The sequence below is a fragment of the Coffea arabica genome, chromosome 9e (assembly GCF_036785885.1).
Source record: "Coffea arabica cultivar ET-39 chromosome 9e, Coffea Arabica ET-39 HiFi, whole genome shotgun sequence".
NCBI classification, from domain to species: domain Eukaryota; kingdom Viridiplantae; phylum Streptophyta; class Magnoliopsida; order Gentianales; family Rubiaceae; genus Coffea; species Coffea arabica.
In genome coordinates, this window is record NC_092327.1 from 13,269,916 (window position 1) to 13,293,613 (window position 23,698).

Sequence of the window (23,698 nt, forward strand, 5' to 3'; positions counted from 1 at the left end):
GAAACAGGGCAGCAAGGGTAATTCCATCTTTTCACAAGCTACGTTGTTCCGATTGACCTGAAAGTTTGCAGACATCTCTAAAATATCTTTCCCTACAACTTTCATGTTTTAACCCAAGGCCAATTCGGCCTCTAACTACGAGCTACAGTGCCAGGCAGAATGAAGAACAATGAAACCCTAACTTTCCAATTTTCTTTCCAAAACAGAAATTGCTTGCAATTAACCACCACATACACCTTCTAGCTTCATTCTAGATCATTTCCAATCATCATCCAAAGCCACACCATATTACACATATGAAACAGAAAATTCATGAAATTATTAGAAAACTTCACCAATCTCAACCCAATTCAAGAAATCATCCATAAAATGACATGCTCTACCGCTAAAAATCCTTAATTGATCATTATTAACATGAGAGAGAAGATATTTAACACCTCACCTTTGCAACTCCAAGAAACAAGACAACTAGAGCTTGTTCTTCACAAATGGCTCCATTCAACACCTTAAACTTGCTTAGCAACTCACGTTTGTGGAGAAATTCGGAATTTAACCGGTAGGTTTGCAAGATTCAAGCTAGAAATGAAGGAAAATTGAAGAAGCTCTCTCTCTCTTTTCTCTCCTCCATGGCCGGCCAAGATGAGCAAATGAAGATGATATTTTGGGTCAATTTTAATATTTAGTAAAGGTAAGAAATAATGGTCAAAGTCCAAGAGTGAATTGAATGGTGACACTGGTCACCTTTAGGTTTAAAACTTATCTTTTTGTCTCTCCAATACAAATCTCTTAACACCTTGTAAAATAATATCACTTAATACAAAATTCCAACAAGTTGTCAAAAATATAATGCATTTACCGCACTAGCGGGTCCCACGTCTAAATATACTTCAAAATTAACGTGGACTAACTTGTATCAAGGAAATGATTGGAAAACTATATTTACTTAAAAACAATGTATTCGAAATTAATATATTGAAGAAAGGCACAAAATTATAAACGAGTAAACAAAATAATGTCGCGAAAATATATAAAAATTTGCGGGTTCTCACACTCATTCTTTCGGGGCGTCACAAACTCCCCTCCTTAAAAGAATGTCGTCCTCGACATTCCATCTTGTACCAATCAAGTCAAGACATCCCGCAAGAATCACTGATATTTCAAACCAAACCCACAGTCCGGCATCCTAAACCTCAAGCCTAGGATACACTACAGAGATCTGAAGCCTAAGCTCTGATACCAACTGTGACAGCCCCACCTCACCCTAAGGCCAACCAAAGGGTTCGCCGGGCCGCCTGCCCAGCTCTCGCCGGGACTCAGCCGTTCACTAAAGTCCTCAAATAAATTACAAGATAAATCTCAAATATTACATCAAATTCTCCAATAATTACATGTCATAAGCGAAGCGGAAACAATTCCCAACTATACATAAAATGATTCCAAATCCAAACGGTACAAGATATATGCCATCCAGTCACGGGAATAAGTACTACAAGCTTTCCTTCGCCATGAGCCCTGTGGAGGGGAATAAAATATTTTTGAGTTGAGCTATAAGCTCAGTGAGTAACCAGTAAAAGCAGTCATCCAATATATTTCACAGTAACGTATTTCAATGATGTCATGATTCCGATATCAAATGCACGTTTATTGCTCTCGTGAGCCAGTGAAATCATTGCACTTACACACCCAACGCTCAGAAGATCCAGTAATAGTAAACAGTAAGAGGGAGCCCCTTTTTGAGCTCCGGAGCCATTTTCTCCAAATAAACAGAGGTGGAGACGTTGGTGTCCAGCACAGGACTCCCCAAGAACTCATTGAAGCCAAAATCATATCATGAATTCACATGCAAGCACGCATGAGATGCAGTCGAGTAAATAATGCAAGAAACAGTTCATAAGTAGCTTTGGAAACAGTTTGGGGTCACTCACCTCCACGGCTCAGGAACCATCCATCATATATCATTGTCTTGCCCAAATCCAAGCCCTTCAACTCAAACTCAAAGCCATCAAATGCTTTCAAGGATCGGACAGCATATCCCCTTAATTTCCTTACTTTTCCAGCCGTCATGGCTTCATTATTTCCTCAGCCAGTCCTTAAGTCATACGAAATATAAATTCATCACAACAGCCGTTCAATAGGCTCAAATTCATTCAAATACAAGATTTAGCTAGGAAAATGATCGGAAATGAAAGTTAAGCTCTAACTCGGAAAACAGTTTTTGGCATCGTTTAGCGGTTTTGGTACCACTGGCACTACGATTATTGGATGGAGGTGAAAGATGTACCGTTTCGAAGCTAAGAGATAGGGATACAATGTTGTAGAAGGTCACACAGCCCAGTTTCGAGTGTAACCGGGTCAAAAATGCAATATACTACACCAGAACCGCAAAAACAGATTCACAAATCGTATTCTGGTGCAAACATCATAAATCAGGCTACCTAAGTCCAAATCCAGTAATTCCAAAGCCATCCGAAAGATAAGACATAGGGATACAATTCATCAGAAGGCCTCAACAACTAATTCCGAAGCATTCCCAATCAAAATAACCCAGTACAGAAGCAATTCTCAAATTCGGATAGAAACAGGGCAGCAAGGGTAATTCCATCTTTTCACAAGCTACGTTGTTCCGATTGACCTGAAAGTTTGCAGACATCTCCAAAATATCTTTCCCTACAACTTTCATGTTTTAACCCAAGGCCAATTAGGCCTCTAACTATGAGCTACAGTGCCAGGCAGAATGAAGAACAATGAAACCCTAACTTTCCAATTTTCTTTCCAAAACAGAAATTGCTTGCAATTAACCACCACATACACCTTCTAGCTTCATTCTAGATCATTTTCAATCATCATCCAAAGCCACACCATATTACACATATGAAACAGAAAATTCATGAAATTATTAGAAAACTTCACCAATCTCAACCCAATTCAAGAAATCATCCATAAAATGACATGCTCTACCGCTAAAAATCCTTAATTGATCATTATTAACATGAGAGAGAAGATATTTAACACCTCACCTTTGCAACTCCAAGAAACAAGACAACTAGAGCTCGTTCTTCACAAATGGCTCCACTCAACACCTTAAACTAGCTTAGCAACTCACTTTTGTGGACAAATTTGGAATTTAACCGGTAGGTTTGCAAGATTCAAGCTAGAAATGAAGGAAAATTGAAGAAGCTCTCTCTCTCTCTTTTCTCTCCTCCATGGCCGGCCAAGATGAGCAAATGAAGATGATATTTTTGGTCAATTTTAATATTTAGTAAAGGTAAGAAATAATGGTCAAAGTCCAAGAGTGAATTGAATGGTGACACTGGTCACCTTTAGGTTTAAAACTTATCTTTTTGTCTCTCCAATACAAATCTCTTAACACCTTGTAAAATAATATCACTTAATACAAAATTCCAACAAGTTGTCAAAAATATAATGCATTTACCGCACTAGCGGGTCCCACGTCTAAATATACTTCAAAATTAACGTGGACTAACTTGTATCAAGGAAATGATTGGAAAACTATATTTACTTAAAAACAATGTATACGAAATTAATATATTGAAGAAAGGCACAAAATTATAAACGAGTAAACAAAATAATGTCGCGAAAATATATAAAAATTTGCGGGTTCTCACACTCATTCTTTCGGGGCGTCACAAACTCCCCTCCTTAAAAGAATGTCGTCCACGACATTCCATCTTGTACCAATCAAGTCAAGACATCCCGCAAGAATCACTGATATTTCAAACCAAACCCACAGTCCGGCATCCTAAACTTCAAGCCTAGGATACACTACAGAGATCTGAAGCCTAAGCTCTGATACCAACTGTGACAGCCCCACCTCACCCTAAGGCGAACCAAAGGGTTAGGCGGGCCGCCTGCCCAGCTCTCGCCGGGACTCAGCCGTTCACTAAAGTCCTCAAATAAATTACAAGATAAATCTCAAATATTACATCAAATTCTCCAATAATTACATGTCATAAGCGAAGCGGAAACAATTCCCAACTATACATAAAATGATTCCAAATCCAAACGATACAAGATATATGCCATCCAGTCACGAGAATAAGTACTACAAGCTTTCGTTCGCCATGAGCCCTGTGGAGGGGAATAAAATATTTTTGGGGTGAGCTAGAAGCTCAGTGAGTAACCAGTAAAAGCAATCATCCAATATATTTCACAGTAACGTATTTCAATGATGTCATGATTCCGATATCAAATGTACGTTTATTGCTCTCGTGAGCCAGTGAAATCATTGCACTTACACACCCAACGCTCAGAAGATCCAGTAACAGTAAACAGTAAGAGGGAGCCCCTTTTTGAGCTCCGGAGCATTTTGCTCCAAATAAACAGAGGTGGAGACGTTGGTGTCCAGCACAGGACTCCCAAAGAACTCATTGAAGCCAAAATCATATAATGAATTCACATGCAAGCACGCATGAGATGCAGTCGAGTAAATAATGCAAGAAACAGTTCATAAGTAGCTTTGGAAATAGTTTGGGGTCACTCACCTCCACATCTCAGGTACCATCCATCATGTATCATTGTCTTTCCCAAATCCAAGCCCTTCAACTCAAACTCAATGCCATCAAATGCTTTCAAGGATCGGACAGCATATCCCCTTAATTTCCTTACTTTTCCAGCCGTCATGGCTTCATTATTTCCTCAGCCAGTCCCAAAGTCATACGAAATATAAATTCATCACAACAGCCGTTCAATAGGCTCAAAGTCATTCAAATACAAGATTTAGCTAGGAAAATGATCGGAAATGAAAGTTAAGCTCTAACTCGGAAAACAGTTTTTGGCATCGTTTAGCGGTTTTGGTACCACTGGCACTACGATTATTGGATTGAGGTGCAAGATGTACCGTTTCGAAGCTAAGAGATAGGGATACAATGTTGTAGAAGGTCACTCAGCCCAGTTTCGAGTGTAACCAGGTCAAAAATGCAATATACTACACCAGAACCGTAAAAACAGATTCACAAATCGCATTCTGGTGCAAACATCATAAATCAGGCTACCTAATTCCAAATCCAGTAATTCCAAAGTCATCCGAAAGCTAAGACATAGGGCTACCATTCATCAGAAGGCCTCAACAACTAATTCCGAAGCATTCCCAATGAAAATAACCCAGTACCGAAGCAATTCTCAAATTCGGATAGAAACAGGGCAGCAAGGGTAATTCCGTCTTTTCACAAGCTACGTTGCTCCGATTGACCTGAAAGTTTGTAGACATCTCTAAAATATCATTCCCTACAACTTTCATGTTTTAACCCAAGGCCAATTCGGCCTCTAACTATGAGCTACAGTGCCAGGCAGAATGAAGAACAATGAAACCCTAACTTTCCAATTTTCTTTCCAAAACAGAAATTGCTTGCAATTAACCACCACATACACCTTCTAGCTTCATTCTAGATCATTTCCAATCATCATCCAAAGCCACACCATATTACACATATGAAAAAGAAAATTCATGAAATTATTAGAAAACTTCACCAATCTCAACCCAATTCAAGAAATCATCCATAAAATGACATGCTCTACCGCTAAAAATCCTTAATTGATCATTATTAACATGAGAGAGAAGATATTTAACACCTCACCTTTGCAACTCCAAGAAACAAGACAACTAGAGCTTGTTCTTCACAAATGGCTCCATTCAACACCTTAAACTTGCTTAGCAACTCACTTTTGTGGAGAAATTCGGAATTTAACCGGTAGGTTTGCAAGATTCAAGCTAGAAATGAAGGAAAATTGAAGAAGCTCTCTCTCCCTTTTCTCTCCTCCATGGCCGGCCAAGATGAGCAAATGAAGATGATATTTTGGGTCAATTTTAATATTTAGTAAAGGTAAGAAATAATGGTCAAAGTCCAAGAGTGAATTGAATGGTGACACTGGTCACCTTTAGGTTTAAAACTTATCTTTTTGTCTCTCCAATACAAATCTCTTAACACCTTGTAAAATAATATCACTTAATACAAAATTCCAACAAGTTGTCAAAAATATAATGCATTTACCGCACTAGCGGGTCCCACGTCTAAATATACTTCAAAATTAACGTGGACTAACTTGTATCAAGGAAATGATTGGAAAACTATATTTACTTAAAAACAATGTATACGAAATTAATATATTGAAGAAAGGCACAAAATTATAAACGAGTAAACAAAATAATGTCGCGAAAATATATAAAAATTTGCGGGTTCTCACACTCATTCTTTCGGGGCGTCACAAACTCCCCTCCTTAAAAGAATGTCGTCCTCGACATTCCATCTTGTACCAATCAAGTCAAGACATCCCGCAAGAATCGTTGATATTTCAAACCAAACCCACAGTCCGGCATCCTAAACCTCAAGCCTAGGATACACTACAGAGATCTGAAGCCTAAGCTCTGATACCAACTGTGACAGCCCCACCTCACCCTAAGGCGAACCAAAGGGTTCGGCGGGCCGCCTGCCCAGCTCTCGCCGGGACTCAGCCGTTCACTAAAGTCCTCAAATAAATTACAAGATAAATCTCAAATATTACATCAAATTCTCCAATAATTACATGTCATAAGCGAAGCGGAAACAATTCCCAACTATACATAAAATGATTCCAAATCCAAACGGTACAAGATATATGCCATCCAGTCACGGGAATAAGTACTACAAGCTTTCCTTCGCCATGAGTCCTGTGGAGGGGAATAAAATATTTTTGGGGTGAGCTAGAAGCTCAGTGAGTAACCAGTAAAAGCAGTCATCCAATATATTTCACAGTAACGTATTTCAATGATGTCATGATTCCGATATCAAATGTACGTTTATTGCTCTCGTGAGCCAGTGAAATCATTGCACTTACACACCCAACGCTCAGAAGATCCAGTAACAGTAAACAGTAAGAGGGAGCCCCTTTTTGAGCTCCGGAGCCATTTGCTCCAAATAAACAGAGGTGGAGACGTTGGTGTCCAGCACAGGACTCCCCAAGAACTCATTGAAGCCAAAATCATATCATGAATTCACATGCAAGCACGCATGAGATGCAGTCGAGTAAATAATGCAAGAAACAGTTCATAAGTAGCTTTGGAAACAGTTTGGGGTCACTCACCTCCACGGCTCAGGAACCATCCATCATATATCATTGTCTTGCCCAAATCCAAGCCCTTCAACTCAAACTCAAAGCCATCAAATGCTTTCAAGGATCGGACAGCATATCCCCTTAATTTCCTTACTTTTCCAGCCGTCATGGCTTCATTATTTCCTCAGCCAGTCCCAAAGTCATACGAAATATAAATTCATCACAACAGCCGTTCAATAGGCTCAAAGTCATTCAAATACAAGATTTAGCTAGGAAAATGACCGGAAATGAAAGTAAAGCTCTAACTCGGAAAATAGTTTTTGGCATCGTTTAGCGGTTTTGGTACCACTGGCACTATGATTATTGGATGGAGGTGTAAGATGAACCGTTTCGAAGCTAAGAGATAGGGATACAATGTTGTAGAAGGTCACTCATCCCAGTTTCGAGTGTAACCAGGTCGAAAATGCAATATACTACACCAGAACCGTAAAAACAGATTCACAAATCGCATTCTGGTACAAACATCATAAATCAGGCTACCTAATTCCAAATCCAGTAATTCCAAAGTCATCCGAAAGATAAGACATAGGGTTACAATTCATCAGAAGGCCTCAACAACTAATTCCGAAGCATTCCCAATCAAAATAACCCAGTACAGAAGCAATTCTCAAATTCGGATAGAAACAGGGCAGCAAGGGTAATTCCGTCTTTTCACAAGCTACGCTGCTCCGATTGACCTGAATGTTTGTAGACATCTCTAAAATATCATTCCCTACAACTTTCATGTTTTAACCCAAGGCCAATTCGGCCTCTAACTATGAGCTACAGTGCCAGGCAGAATGAAGAACAATGAAACCCTAACTTTCCAATTTTCTTTCCAAAACAGAAATTGCTTGCAATTAACCACCACATACACCTTCTAGCTTCATTCTAGATCATTTCCAATCATCATCCAAAGCCACACCATATTACACATATGAAACAGAAAATTCTTTAAATTATTAGAAAACTTCAGCAATCTCAACCCAATTCAAGAAATCATCCATAAAATGACATGCTCTACCGCTAAAAATCCTTAATTGATCATTATTATCATGAGAGAGAAGATATTTAACACCTCACCTTTGCAACTCCAAGAAACAAGACAACTGGAGCTTGTTCTTCACAAATGGCTCCACTCAACACCTTAAACTAGCTTAGCAACTCACTTTTGTGGAGAAATTTGGAATTTAACCGGTAGGTTTGCAGGATTCAAGCTAGAAATGAAGGAAAATTGAAGAAGCTCTCTCTCTCTTTTCTCTCCTCCATGGCCGGCCAAGATGAGCAAATGAAGATGATATTTTGGGTCAATTTTAATATTTAGTAAAGGTAAGAAATAATGGTCAAAGTCCAAGAGTGAATTGAATGGTGACACTGGTCACCTTTAGGTTTAAAACTTATCTTTTTGTCTCTCCAATACAAATCTCTTAACACCTTGTAAAATAATATCACTTAATACAAAATTCCAACAAGTTGTCAAAAATATAATGCATTTACCGCACTAGCGGGTCCCACGTCTAAATATACTTCAAAATTAACGTGGACTAATTGTATCAAGGAAATGATTGGAAAACTATATTTACTTAAAAACAATGTATACGAAATTAATATATTGAAGAAAGGCACACAATTATAAACGAGTAAACAAAATAATGTCGCGAAAATATATAAAAATTTGCGGGTTCTCACACTCATTCTTTCGGGGCGTCACAAACTCCCCTCCTTAAAAGAATGTCGTCCTCGACATTCCATCTTGTACCAATCAAGTCAAGACATCCCGCAAGAATCGTTGATATTCCAAACCAAACCCACAGTCCGGCATCCTAAACCTCAAGCCTAGGATACACTACAGAGATCTGAAGCCTAAGCTCTGATACCAACTGTGACAGCCCCACCTCACCCTAAGGCGAACCAAAGGGTTCGGCGGGCCGCCTGCCCAGCTCTCGCCGGGACTCAGCCGTTCACTAAAGTCCTCAAATAAATTACAAGATAAATCTCAAATATTACATCAAATTCTCCAATAATTACATGTCATAAGCGAAGCGGAAACAATTCCCAACTATACATAAAATGATTCCAAATCCAAACGGTACAAGATATATGCCATCCAGTCACGGGAATAAGTACTACAAGCTTTCCTTCGCCATGAGTCCTGTGGAGGGGAATAAAATATTTTTGGGGTGAGCTAGAAGCTCAGTGAGTAACCAGTAAAAGCAGTCATCCAATATATTTCACAGTAACGTATTTCAATGATGTCATGATTCCGATATCAAATGTACGTTTATTGCTCTCGTGAGCCAGTGAAATCATTGCACTTACACACCCAACGCTCAGAAGATCCAGTAACAGTAAACAGTAAGAGGGAGCCCCTTTTTGAGCTCCGGAGCCATTTGCTCCAAATAAACAGAGGTGGAGACGTTGGTGTCCAGCACAGGACTCCCCAAGAACTCATTGAAGCCAAAATCATATCATGAATTCACATGCAAGCACGCATGAGATGCAGTCGAGTAAATAATGCAAGAAACAGTTCATAAGTAGCTTTGGAAACAGTTTGGGGTCACTCACCTCCACGGCTCAGGAACCATCCATCATATATCATTGTCTTGCCCAAATCCAAGCCCTTCAACTCAAACTCAAAGCCATCAAATGCTTTCAAGGATCGGACAGCATATCCCCTTAATTTCCTTACTTTTCCAGCCGTCATGGCTTCATTATTTCCTCAGCCAGTCCCAAAGTCATACGAAATATAAATTCATCACAACAGCCGTTCAATAGGCTCAAAGTCATTCAAATACAAGATTTAGCTAGGAAAATGACCGGAAATGAAAGTAAAGCTCTAACTCGGAAAATAGTTTTTGGCATCGTTTAGCGGTTTTGGTACCACTGGCACTATGATTATTGGATGGAGGTGTAAGATGAACCGTTTCGAAGCTAAGAGATAGGGATACAATGTTGTAGAAGGTCACTCATCCCAGTTTCGAGTGTAACCAGGTCGAAAATGCAATATACTACACCAGAACCGTAAAAACAGATTCACAAATCGCATTCTGGTACAAACATCATAAATCAGGCTACCTAATTCCAAATCCAGTAATTCCAAAGTCATCCGAAAGATAAGACATAGGGTTACAATTCATCAGAAGGCCTCAACAACTAATTCCGAAGCATTCCCAATCAAAATAACCCAGTACAGAAGCAATTCTCAAATTCGGATAGAAACAGGGCAGCAAGGGTAATTCCGTCTTTTCACAAGCTACGCTGCTCCGATTGACCTGAATGTTTGTAGACATCTCTAAAATATCATTCCCTACAACTTTCATGTTTTAACCCAAGGCCAATTCGGCCTCTAACTATGAGCTACAGTGCCAGGCAGAATGAAGAACAATGAAACCCTAACTTTCCAATTTTCTTTCCAAAACAGAAATTGCTTGCAATTAACCACCACATACACCTTCTAGCTTCATTCTAGATCATTTCCAATCATCATCCAAAGCCACACCATATTACACATATGAAACAGAAAATTCTTTAAATTATTAGAAAACTTCAGCAATCTCAACCCAATTCAAGAAATCATCCATAAAATGACATGCTCTACCGCTAAAAATCCTTAATTGATCATTATTATCATGAGAGAGAAGATATTTAACACCTCACCTTTGCAACTCCAAGAAACAAGACAACTGGAGCTTGTTCTTCACAAATGGCTCCACTCAACACCTTAAACTAGCTTAGCAACTCACTTTTGTGGAGAAATTTGGAATTTAACCGGTAGGTTTGCAGGATTCAAGCTAGAAATGAAGGAAAATTGAAGAAGCTCTCTCTCTCTTTTCTCTCCTCCATGGCCGGCCAAGATGAGCAAATGAAGATGATATTTTGGGTCAATTTTAATATTTAGTAAAGGTAAGAAATAATGGTCAAAGTCCAAGAGTGAATTGAATGGTGACACTGGTCACCTTTAGGTTTAAAACTTATCTTTTTGTCTCTCCAATACAAATCTCTTAACACCTTGTAAAATAATATCACTTAATACAAAATTCCAACAAGTTGTCAAAAATATAATGCATTTACCGCACTAGCGGGTCCCACGTCTAAATATACTTCAAAATTAACGTGGACTAATTGTATCAAGGAAATGATTGGAAAACTATATTTACTTAAAAACAATGTATACGAAATTAATATATTGAAGAAAGGCACACAATTATAAACGAGTAAACAAAATAATGTCGCGAAAATATATAAAAATTTGCGGGTTCTCACACTCATTCTTTCGGGGCGTCACAAACTCCCCTCCTTAAAAGAATGTCGTCCTCGACATTCCATCTTGTACCAATCAAGTCAAGACATCCCGCAAGAATCGTTGATATTCCAAACCAAACCCACAGTCCGGCATCCTAAACCTCAAGCCTAGGATACACTACAGAGATCTGAAGCCTAAGCTCTGATACCAACTGTGACAGCCCCACCTCACCCTAAGGCGAACCAAAGGGTTCGGCGGGCCGCCTGCCCAGCTCTCGCCGGGACTCAGCCGTTCACTAAAGTCCTCAAATAAATTACAAGATAAATCTCAAATATTACATCAAATTCTCCAATAATTACATGTCATAAGCGAAGCGGAAACAATTCCCAACTATACATAAAATGATTCCAAATCCAAACGGTACAAGATATATGCCATCCAGTCACGGGAATAAGTACTACAAGCTTTCCTTCGCCATGAGTCCTGTGGAGGGGAATAAAATATTTTTGGGGTGAGCTAGAAGCTCAGTGAGTAACCAGTAAAAGCAGTCATCCAATATATTTCACAGTAACGTATTTCAATGATGTCATGATTCCGATATCAAATGTACGTTTATTGCTCTCGTGAGCCAGTGAAATCATTGCACTTACACACCCAACGCTCAGAAGATCCAGTAACAGTAAACAGTAAGAGGGAGCCCCTTTTTGAGCTCCGGAGCCATTTGCTCCAAATAAACAGAGGTGGAGACGTTGGTGTCCAGCACAGGACTCCCCAAGAACTCATTGAAGCCAAAATCATATCATGAATTCACATGCAAGCACGCATGAGATGCAGTCGAGTAAATAATGCAAGAAACAGTTCATAAGTAGCTTTGGAAACAGTTTGGGGTCACTCACCTCCACGGCTCAGGAACCATCCATCATATATCATTGTCTTGCCCAAATCCAAGCCCTTCAACTCAAACTCAAAGCCATCAAATGCTTTCAAGGATCGGACAGCATATCCCCTTAATTTCCTTACTTTTCCAGCCGTCATGGCTTCATTATTTCCTCAGCCAGTCCCAAAGTCATACGAAATATAAATTCATCACAACAGCCGTTCAATAGGCTCAAAGTCATTCAAATACAAGATTTAGCTAGGAAAATGACCGGAAATGAAAGTAAAGCTCTAACTCGGAAAATAGTTTTTGGCATCGTTTAGCGGTTTTGGTACCACTGGCACTATGATTATTGGATGGAGGTGTAAGATGAACCGTTTCGAAGCTAAGAGATAGGGATACAATGTTGTAGAAGGTCACTCATCCCAGTTTCGAGTGTAACCAGGTCGAAAATGCAATATACTACACCAGAACCGTAAAAACAGATTCACAAATCGCATTCTGGTACAAACATCATAAATCAGGCTACCTAATTCCAAATCCAGTAATTCCAAAGTCATCCGAAAGATAAGACATAGGGTTACAATTCATCAGAAGGCCTCAACAACTAATTCCGAAGCATTCCCAATCAAAATAACCCAGTACAGAAGCAATTCTCAAATTCGGATAGAAACAGGGCAGCAAGGGTAATTCCGTCTTTTCACAAGCTACGCTGCTCCGATTGACCTGAATGTTTGTAGACATCTCTAAAATATCATTCCCTACAACTTTCATGTTTTAACCCAAGGCCAATTCGGCCTCTAACTATGAGCTACAGTGCCAGGCAGAATGAAGAACAATGAAACCCTAACTTTCCAATTTTCTTTCCAAAACAGAAATTGCTTGCAATTAACCACCACATACACCTTCTAGCTTCATTCTAGATCATTTCCAATCATCATCCAAAGCCACACCATATTACACATATGAAACAGAAAATTCTTTAAATTATTAGAAAACTTCAGCAATCTCAACCCAATTCAAGAAATCATCCATAAAATGACATGCTCTACCGCTAAAAATCCTTAATTGATCATTATTATCATGAGAGAGAAGATATTTAACACCTCACCTTTGCAACTCCAAGAAACAAGACAACTGGAGCTTGTTCTTCACAAATGGCTCCACTCAACACCTTAAACTAGCTTAGCAACTCACTTTTGTGGAGAAATTTGGAATTTAACCGGTAGGTTTGCAGGATTCAAGCTAGAAATGAAGGAAAATTGAAGAAGCTCTCTCTCTCTTTTCTCTCCTCCATGGCCGGCCAAGATGAGCAAATGAAGATGATATTTTGGGTCAATTTTAATATTTAGTAAAGGTAAGAAATAATGGTCAAAGTCCAAGAGTGAATTGAATGGTGACACTGGTCACCTTTAGGTTTAAAACTTATCTTTTTGTCTCTCCAATACAAATCTCTTAACACCTTGTAAAATAATATCACTTAATACAAAATTCCAACAAGTTGTCAAAAATATAATGCATTTACCGCACTAGCGGGTCCCACGTCTAAATATACTTCAAAATTAACGTGGACTAATTGTATCAAGGAAATGATTGGAAAACTATATTTACTTAAAAACAATGTATACGAAATTAATATATTGAAGAAAGGCACACAATTATAAACGAGTAAACAAAATAATGTCGCGAAAATATATAAAAATTTGCGGGTTCTCACACTCATTCTTTCGGGGCGTCACAAACTCCCCTCCTTAAAAGAATGTCGTCCTCGACATTCCATCTTGTACCAATCAAGTCAAGACATCCCGCAAGAATCGTTGATATTTCAAACCAAACCCACAGTCCGGCATCCTAAACCTCAAGCCTAGGATACACTACAGAGATCTGAAGCCTAAGCTCTGATACCAACTGTGACAGCCCCACCTCACCCTAAGGCGAACCAAAGGGTTCGGCGGGCCGCCTGCCCAGCTCTCGCCGGGACTCAGCCGTTCACTAAAGTCCTCAAATAAATTACAAGATAAATCTCAAATATTACATCAAATTCTCCAATAATTACATGTCATAAGCGAAGCGGAAACAATTCCCAACTATACATAAAATGATTCCAAATCCAAACGGTACAAGATATATGCCATCCAGTCACGGGAATAAGTACTACAAGCTTTCCTTCGCCATGAGTCCTGTGGAGGGGAATAAAATATTTTTGGGGTGAGCTAGAAGCTCAGTGAGTAACCAGTAAAAGCAGTCATCCAATATATTTCACAGTAACGTATTTCAATGATGTCATGATTCCGATATCAAATGTACGTTTATTGCTCTCGTGAGCCAGTGAAATCATTGCACTTACACACCCAACGCTCAGAAGATCCAGTAACAGTAAACAGTAAGAGGGAGCCCCTTTTTGAGCTCCGGAGCCATTTGCTCCAAATAAACAGAGGTGGAGACGTTGGTGTCCAGCACAGGACTCCCCAAGAACTCATTGAAGCCAAAATCATATCATGAATTCACATGCAAGCACGCATGAGATGCAGTCGAGTAAATAATGCAAGAAACAGTTCATAAGTAGCTTTGGAAACAGTTTGGGGTCACTCACCTCCACGGCTCAGGAACCATCCATCATATATCATTGTCTTGCCCAAATCCAAGCCCTTCAACTCAAACTCAAAGCCATCAAATGCTTTCAAGGATCGGACAGCATATCCCCTTAATTTCCTTACTTTTCCAGCCGTCATGGCTTCATTATTTCCTCAGCCAGTCCCAAAGTCATACGAAATATAAATTCATCACAACAGCCGTTCAATAGGCTCAAAGTCATTCAAATACAAGATTTAGCTAGGAAAATGACCGGAAATGAAAGTAAAGCTCTAACTCGGAAAATAGTTTTTGGCATCGTTTAGCGGTTTTGGTACCACTGGCACTATGATTATTGGATGGAGGTGTAAGATGAACCGTTTCGAAGCTAAGAGATAGGGATACAATGTTGTAGAAGGTCACTCATCCCAGTTTCGAGTGTAACCAGGTCGAAAATGCAATATACTACACCAGAACCGTAAAAACAGATTCACAAATCGCATTCTGGTACAAACATCATAAATCAGGCTACCTAATTCCAAATCCAGTAATTCCAAAGTCATCCGAAAGATAAGACATAGGGTTACAATTCATCAGAAGGCCTCAACAACTAATTCCGAAGCATTCCCAATCAAAATAACCCAGTACAGAAGCAATTCTCAAATTCGGATAGAAACAGGGCAGCAAGGGTAATTCCGTCTTTTCACAAGCTACGCTGCTCCGATTGACCTGAATGTTTGTAGACATCTCTAAAATATCATTCCCTACAACTTTCATGTTTTAACCCAAGGCCAATTCGGCCTCTAACTATGAGCTACAGTGCCAGGCAGAATGAAGAACAATGAAACCCTAACTTTCCAATTTTCTTTCCAAAACAGAAATTGCTTGCAATTAACCACCACATACACCTTCTAGCTTCATTCTAGATCATTTCCAATCATCATCCAAAGCCACACCATATTACACATATGAAACAGAAAATTCTTTAAATTATTAGAAAACTTCAGCAATCTCAACCCAATTCAAGAAATCATCCATAAAATGACATGCTCTACCGCTAAAAATCCTTAATTGATCATTATTATCATGAGAGAGAAGATATTTAACACCTCACCTTTGCAACTCCAAGAAACAAGACAACTAGAGCTTGTTCTTCACAAATGGCTCCACTCAACACCTTAAACTAGCTTAGCAACTCACTTTTGTGGAGAAATTTGGAATTTAACCGGTAGGTTTGCAGGATTCAAGCTAGAAATGAAGGAAAATTGAAGAAGCTCTCTCTCTCTTTTCTCTCCTCCATGGCCGGCCAAGATGAGCAAATGAAGATGATATTTTGGGTCAATTTTAATATTTAGTAAAGGTAAGAAATAATGGTCAAAGTCCAAGAGTGAATTGAATGGTGACACTGGTCACCTTTAGGTTTAAAACTTATCTTTTTGTCTCTCCAATACAAATCTCTTAACACCTTGTAAAATAATATCACTTAATACAAAATTCCAACAAGTTGTCAAAAATATAATGCATTTACCGCACTAGCGGGTCCCACGTCTAAATATACTTCAAAATTAACGTGGACTAATTGTATCAAGGAAATGATTGGAAAACTATATTTACTTAAAAACAATGTATACGAAATTAATATATTGAAGAAAGGCACACAATTATAAACGAGTAAACAAAATAATGTCGCGAAAATATATAAAAATTTGCGGGTTCTCACACTCATTCTTTCGGGGCGTCACAAACTCCCCTCCTTAAAAGAATGTCGTCCTCGACATTCCATCTTGTACCAATCAAGTCAAGACATCCCGCAAGAATCGTTGATATTTCAAACCAAACCCACAGTCCGGCATCCTAAACCTCAAGCCTAGGATACACTACAGAGATCTGAAGCCTAAGCTCTGATACCAACTGTGACAGCCCCACCTCACCCTAAGGCGAACCAAAGGGTTCGGCGGGCCGCCTGCCCAGCTCTCGCCGGGACTCAGCCGTTCACTAAAGTCCTCAAATAAATTACAAGATAAATCTCAAATATTACATCAAATTCTCCAATAATTACATGTCATAAGCGAAGCGGAAACAATTCCCAACTATACATAAAATGATTCCAAATCCAAACGGTACAAGATATATGCCATCCAGTCACGGGAATAAGTACTACAAGCTTTCCTTCGCCATGAGTCCTGTGGAGGGGAATAAAATATTTTTGGGGTGAGCTAGAAGCTCAGTGAGTAACCAGTAAAAGCAGTCATCCAATATATTTCACAGTAACGTATTTCAATGATGTCATGATTCCGATATCAAATGTACGTTTATTGCTCTCGTGAGCCAGTGAAATCATTGCACTTACACACCCAACGCTCAGAAGATCCAGTAACAGTAAACAGTAAGAGGGAGCCCCTTTTTGAGCTCCGGAGCCATTTGCTCCAAATAAACAGAGGTGGAGACGTTGGTGTCCAGCACAGGACTCCCCAAGAACTCATTGAAGCCAAAATCATATCATGAATTCACATGCAAGCACGCATGAGATGCAGTCGAGTAAATAATGCAAGAAACAGTTCATAAGTAGCTTTGGAAACAGTTTGGGGTCACTCACCTCCACGGCTCAGGAACCATCCATCATATATCATTGTCTTGCCCAAATCCAAGCCCTTCAACTCAAACTCAAAGCCATCAAATGCTTTCAAGGATCGGACAGCATATCCCCTTAATTTCCTTACTTTTCCAGCCGTCATGGCTTCATTATTTCCTCAGCCAGTCCCAAAGTCATACGAAATATAAATTCATCACAACAGCCGTTCAATAGGCTCAAAGTCATTCAAATACAAGATTTAGCTAGGAAAATGACCGGAAATGAAAGTAAAGCTCTAACTCGGAAAATAGTTTTTGGCATCGTTTAGCGGTTTTGGTACCACTGGCACTATGATTATTGGATGGAGGTGTAAGATGAACCGTTTCGAAGCTAAGAGATAGGGATACAATGTTGTAGAAGGTCACTCATCCCAGTTTCGAGTGTAACCAGGTCGAAAATGCAATATACTACACCAGAACCGTAAAAACAGATTCACAAATCGCATTCTGGTACAAACATCATAAATCAGGCTACCTAATTCCAAATCCAGTAATTCCAAAGTCATCCGAAAGATAAGACATAGGGTTACAATTCATCAGAAGGCCTCAACAACTAATTCCGAAGCATTCCCAATCAAAATAACCCAGTACAGAAGCAATTCTCAAATTCGGATAGAAACAGGGCAGCAAGGGTAATTCCGTCTTTTCACAAGCTACGCTGCTCCGATTGACCTGAATGTTTGTAGACATCTCTAAAATATCATTCCCTACAACTTTCATGTTTTAACCCAAGGCCAATTCGGCCTCTAACTATGAGCTACAGTGCCAGGCAGAATGAAGAACAATGAAACCCTAACTTTCCAATTTTCTTTCCAAAACAGAAATTGCTTGCAATTAACCACCACATACACCTTCTAGCTTCATTCTAGATCATTTCCAATCATCATCCAAAGCCACACCATATTACACATATGAAACAGAAAATTCTTTAAATTATTAGAAAACTTCAGCAATCTCAACCCAATTCAAGAAATCATCCATAAAATGACATGCTCTACCGCTAAAAATCCTTAATTGATCATTATTATCATGAGAGAGAAGATATTTAACACCTCACCTTTGCAACTCCAAGAAACAAGACAACTGGAGCTTGTTCTTCACAAATGGCTCCACTCAACACCTTAAACTAGCTTAGCAACTCACTTTTGTGGAGAAATTTGGAATTTAACCGGTAGGTTTGCAGGATTCAAGCTAGAAATGAAGGAAAATTGAAGAAGCTCTCTCTCTCTTTTCTCTCCTCCATGGCCGGCCAAGATGAGCAAATGAAGATGATATTTTGGGTCAATTTTAATATTTAGTAAAGGTAAGAAATAATGGTCAAAGTCCAAGAGTGAATTGAATGGTGACACTGGTCACCTTTAGGTTTAAAACTTATCTTTTTGTCTCTCCAATACAAATCTCTTAACACCTTGTAAAATAATATCACTTAATACAAAATTCCAACAAGTTGTCAAAAATATAATGCATTTACCGCACTAGCGGGTCCCACGTCTAAATATACTTCAAAATTAACGTGGACTAATTGTATCAAGGAAATGATTGGAAAACTATATTTACTTAAAAACAATGTATACGAAATTAATATATTGAAGAAAGGCACACAATTATAAACGAGTAAACAAAATAATGTCGCGAAAATATATAAAAATTTGCGGGTTCTCACACTCATTCTTTCGGGGCGTCACAAACTCCCCTCCTTAAAAGAATGTCGTCCTCGACATTCCATCTTGTACCAATCAAGTCAAGACATCCCGCAAGAATCGTTGATATTTCAAACCAAACCCACAGTCCGGCATCCTAAACCTCAAGCCTAGGATACACTACAGAGATCTGAAGCCTAAGCTCTGATACCAACTGTGACAGCCCCACCTCACCCTAAGGCGAACCAAAGGGTTCGGCGGGCCGCCTGCCCAGCTCTCGCCGGGACTCAGCCGTTCACTAAAGTCCTCAAATAAATTACAAGATAAATCTCAAATATTACATCAAATTCTCCAATAATTACATGTCATAAGCGAAGCGGAAACAATTCCCAACTATACATAAAATGATTCCAAATCCAAACGGTACAAGATATATGCCATCCAGTCACGGGAATAAGTACTACAAGCTTTCCTTCGCCATGAGCCCTGTAGAGGGGAATAAAATATTTTTGGGGTGAGCTAGAATCTCAGTGAGTAACCAGTAAAAGCAGTCATCCAATATATTTCACAGTAACGTATTTCAATGATGTCATGATTCCGATATCAAATGTACGTTTATTGCTCTCGTGAGCCAGTGAAATCATTGCACTTACACACCCAACGCTCAGAAGATCCAGTAACAGTAAACAGTAAGAGGGAGCCCCTTTTTGAGCTCCGGAGCCATTTGCTCCAAATAAACAGAGGTGGAGACGTTGGTGTCCAGCACAGGACTCCCCAAGAACTCATTGAAGCCAAAATCATATCATGAATTCACATGCAAGCACGCATGAGATGCAGTCGAGTAAATAATGCAAGAAACAGTTCATAAGTAGCTTTGGAAACAGTTTGGGGTCACTCACCTCCACGGCTCAGGAACCATCCATCATATATCATTGTCTTGCCCAAATCCAAGCCCTTCAACTCAAACTCAAAGCCATCAAATGCTTTCAAGGATCGGACAGCATATCCCCTTAATTTCCTTACTTTTCCAGCCGTCATGGCTTCATTATTTCCTCAGCCAGTCCCAAAGTCATACGAAATACAAATTCATCACAACAGCCGTTCAATAGGCTCAAAGTCATTCAAATACAAGATTTAGCTAGGAAAATGACCGGAAATGAAAGTTAAGCTCTAACTCGGAAAATAGTTTTTGTCATCGTTTAGCGGTTTTGGTACCACTGGCACTACGATTATTGCATGGAGGTGCAAGATGTACCGTTTCGAAGCTAAGAGATAGGGATACAATGTTGTAGAAGGTCACTCAGCCCAGTTTCGAGTGTAACCAGGTCAAAAATGCAATATACTACACCAGAACCGCAAAAATAGATTCACAAATCGCATTCTGGTGCAAACATCATAAATCAGGCTACCTAGGTCCAAATCCAGTAATTCCAAAGTCATCCGAAAGCTAAGACATAGGGATAGAATTCATCAGAAGGCCTCAACAACTAATTCCGAAGCATTCCCAATCAAAATAACCCAGTACAGAAGCAATTCTCAAATTCGGATAGAAACAGGGCAGCAAGGGTAATTCCGTCGTTTCACAAGCTACGTTGGTCCGATTGACCTGAAATTTTGTATACATCTCTAAAATATCATTCCCTACGACTTTCATGTTTTAATCCAAGGCCAATTCGGCCTCTAACTATGAGCTACAGTGCCAGGCAGAATGAAGAACAATGAAACCCTAACTTTCCAATTTTCTTTCCAAAACAGAAATTGCTTGCAATTAACCACCACATACACCTTCTAGCTTCATTCTAGATCATTTCCAATCATCATCCAAAGCCACACCATATTACACAAATGAAACAGAAAATTCATGAAATTATTAGAAAACTTCACCAATCTCAACCCAATTCAAGAAATCATCCATAAAATGACATGCTCTACCGTTAAAAATCCTTAATTGATCATTATTAACATGAGAGAGAAGATATTTAACACCTCACCTTTGCAATTCCAAGAAACAAGACAACTAGAGCTTGTTCTTCAGTAATGGCTCCACTCAACACCTTAAACTAGCTTAGCAACTCACTTTTGTGGAGAAATTTGGAATTTAACCGGTAGGTTTGCAAGATTTAAGCTAGAAATGAAGGAAAATTGAAGAAGCTCTCTCTCTCTTTTCTCTCCTCCATGGCCGGCCAAGATGAGCAAATGAAGATGATATTTTGGATCAATTTTAATATTTAGTAAAGGTAAGAAATAATGGTCAAAGTCTAAGAGTGAATTGAATGGTGACACTTGTCACCTTTAGGTTTAAAACTTATCTTGTTGTCTCTCCAATACAAATCTCTTAACACCTTGTAAAATAATATCACTTAATACAAAATTCCAACAAGTTGTCAAAAATATAATGCATTTACCGCACTAGCGGGTCCCACGTCTAAATATACTTCAAAATTAACGTGGACTAACTTGTATCAAGGAAATGATTTGAAAACTATATTTACTTAAAAACAATGTATACGAAATTAATATATTGAAGAAAGGCACAAAATTATAAACGAGTAAACAAAATAATGTCGCGAAAATATATAAAAATTTGCGGGTTCTCACACTCATTCTTTCGGGGCGTCACAGGGCGGCTAACTGTGGGATAATATCGGCCAGAGGTGTTACAGTTGGTATCAGAGCCGACTCCCGACCTCGGTGAGCCAGCGAGGACACTGGGTCCCTTAAGGGGGGTGGATTGTAATGATCCCACATCGGCTAGGGAGGAAGTCTTGGGTTACTTTAATAACCTGTTGTGGTGTCCCCCACCTGACCGAGCCCTTTTGGTGAGGCATTAGCCTGTTGTGTTGTCCAGCACCGCCAGGAACAAAACTCACGGCCCCATGGGACGACTAACTGTGGGACAATATCGGCCAAAGGTGTTACAGGCTGACTTAAGGGTTAATTTAGGGGAAATTAAATGAAATAACAACAGGGAAATTAGGGTAAAAAAATATTGGTCAAAATGTGTACTCAACCGGTAACAAACGGCGCACGTTGGTTCAAACCTATTTCCCTTAACTCTCTTGTACTTTTGTTTTAACTTATGATTCACTAACTTATTATTAGTACTTCTAATCACACACTTCCTCTTACCTAATACTCATTCTTATCCACCAAATTTAGTACACATACCTCACCAATCGATCACACTACCAAAATGCACCAAAACCCTAACTTACTCTAACTTTAAAAGTAAATGTAAAACTCTTGACTCAACTAATGAAATCACCATGAAATTTAGGGTTAGTAAATAGTTAAATAGTCAAAGTAAAGGAATAAAGAAGGAAATATAAATTAATTTTTAAAAAATGGGAGAAAATTCTAAAGAAATTTTCGGGTCCTCACATATTATATATTAGATTTTTATTGAGTTATGAAATGGACTTAAAAAGTAATATATTACAATTCATTTTAAAGGCAAATATTGTTTTTAATAAATTTTTGCACTTAAAATTCATGAATAAACTAGATAATTACACTTAGATTAAATTTTATACTTGAAGTTTGGTGGATAACTAATTAAATTTAGTTTGTTAATTCTTATAAAAATTAATGATTCTATAATATTTTTTTTAATCAAAATCTTATTTTATTTTATTTTTAGCAAATTTTGACAGAGTTTCCTCTTACAAATGGACGAAAACTCCCTGCCAACAAACCCAAATGCAAGAAAAATTAAAATTAAAACACTCGACTAAACCCTCCCATAGGTTAGTCTATTTTTCTCCTCCTGATAGGCGGAATGTCTAACCTATCTACTCGAATTTCCCTGCGTGCCAATCTTGGAATTGCACTGAAATGATCGTAAATGCTGATGTCATGGTTACTGGTAGAAGCGCCCACATTTGCCAGTCTATCCGCCACCTTGTTAGCTTCTTTGTAGCAATGAGCAAAATGCGTTGCATCCTTAACCATGTCCCAAATCTGTTTGACCTCTCTTCGTATCATCCACGGGCACTGGAGCCGTCTTTGAAGAATTCCAACCAAAACTAGTGAATCAACTTGTATACTTACATTGGTAAATCCCTTTTGATTGCACAATCGGAGACCCCGTTCACAGGGCCAACGCTTCTACCCGCAAACTAGAAGTTTCTCCAAAGTAAGCCGAGAAAGCCAATAATGGAGTTCCCGATGAATCACGTAGTATTCCCCCACTACCACTCAATCCTGAATTGCCCTTGGAGCATCCATCCGTATTCAATGTTAACATTCCAGCCTCCTTCGCCCTCCACCCCACCAGTTGAAAAGTATAAGGAGTTGGCGGTTGAGCTGTCCACTCGTTTAATTGAGGAAACGTTTGCACCGCAAGCCTCTGGTTAAACTGAAATTCTACTACCGCTTTCACATCCAGCAAAATGTCATGACAAATTCTCGCAACTCGCATCTGAGTCCCTTCACAGTATGCTTTATTCCGAGCCTTCCAGATATGTCAGCATATAAAACTTGGCAGAACTGAGTAAAGGAACCGTCTTTTCTCAGACCTAGATGAAGACATCCACCAAACTATTATCCATGTCCGTAGTGATGAGCTTGTTACCCCACACATCCTACCAAAATAATTCCAGACTCTCTTCGCAACCTGACCATTCGAGAAAACATGCTCCAATGTAATAT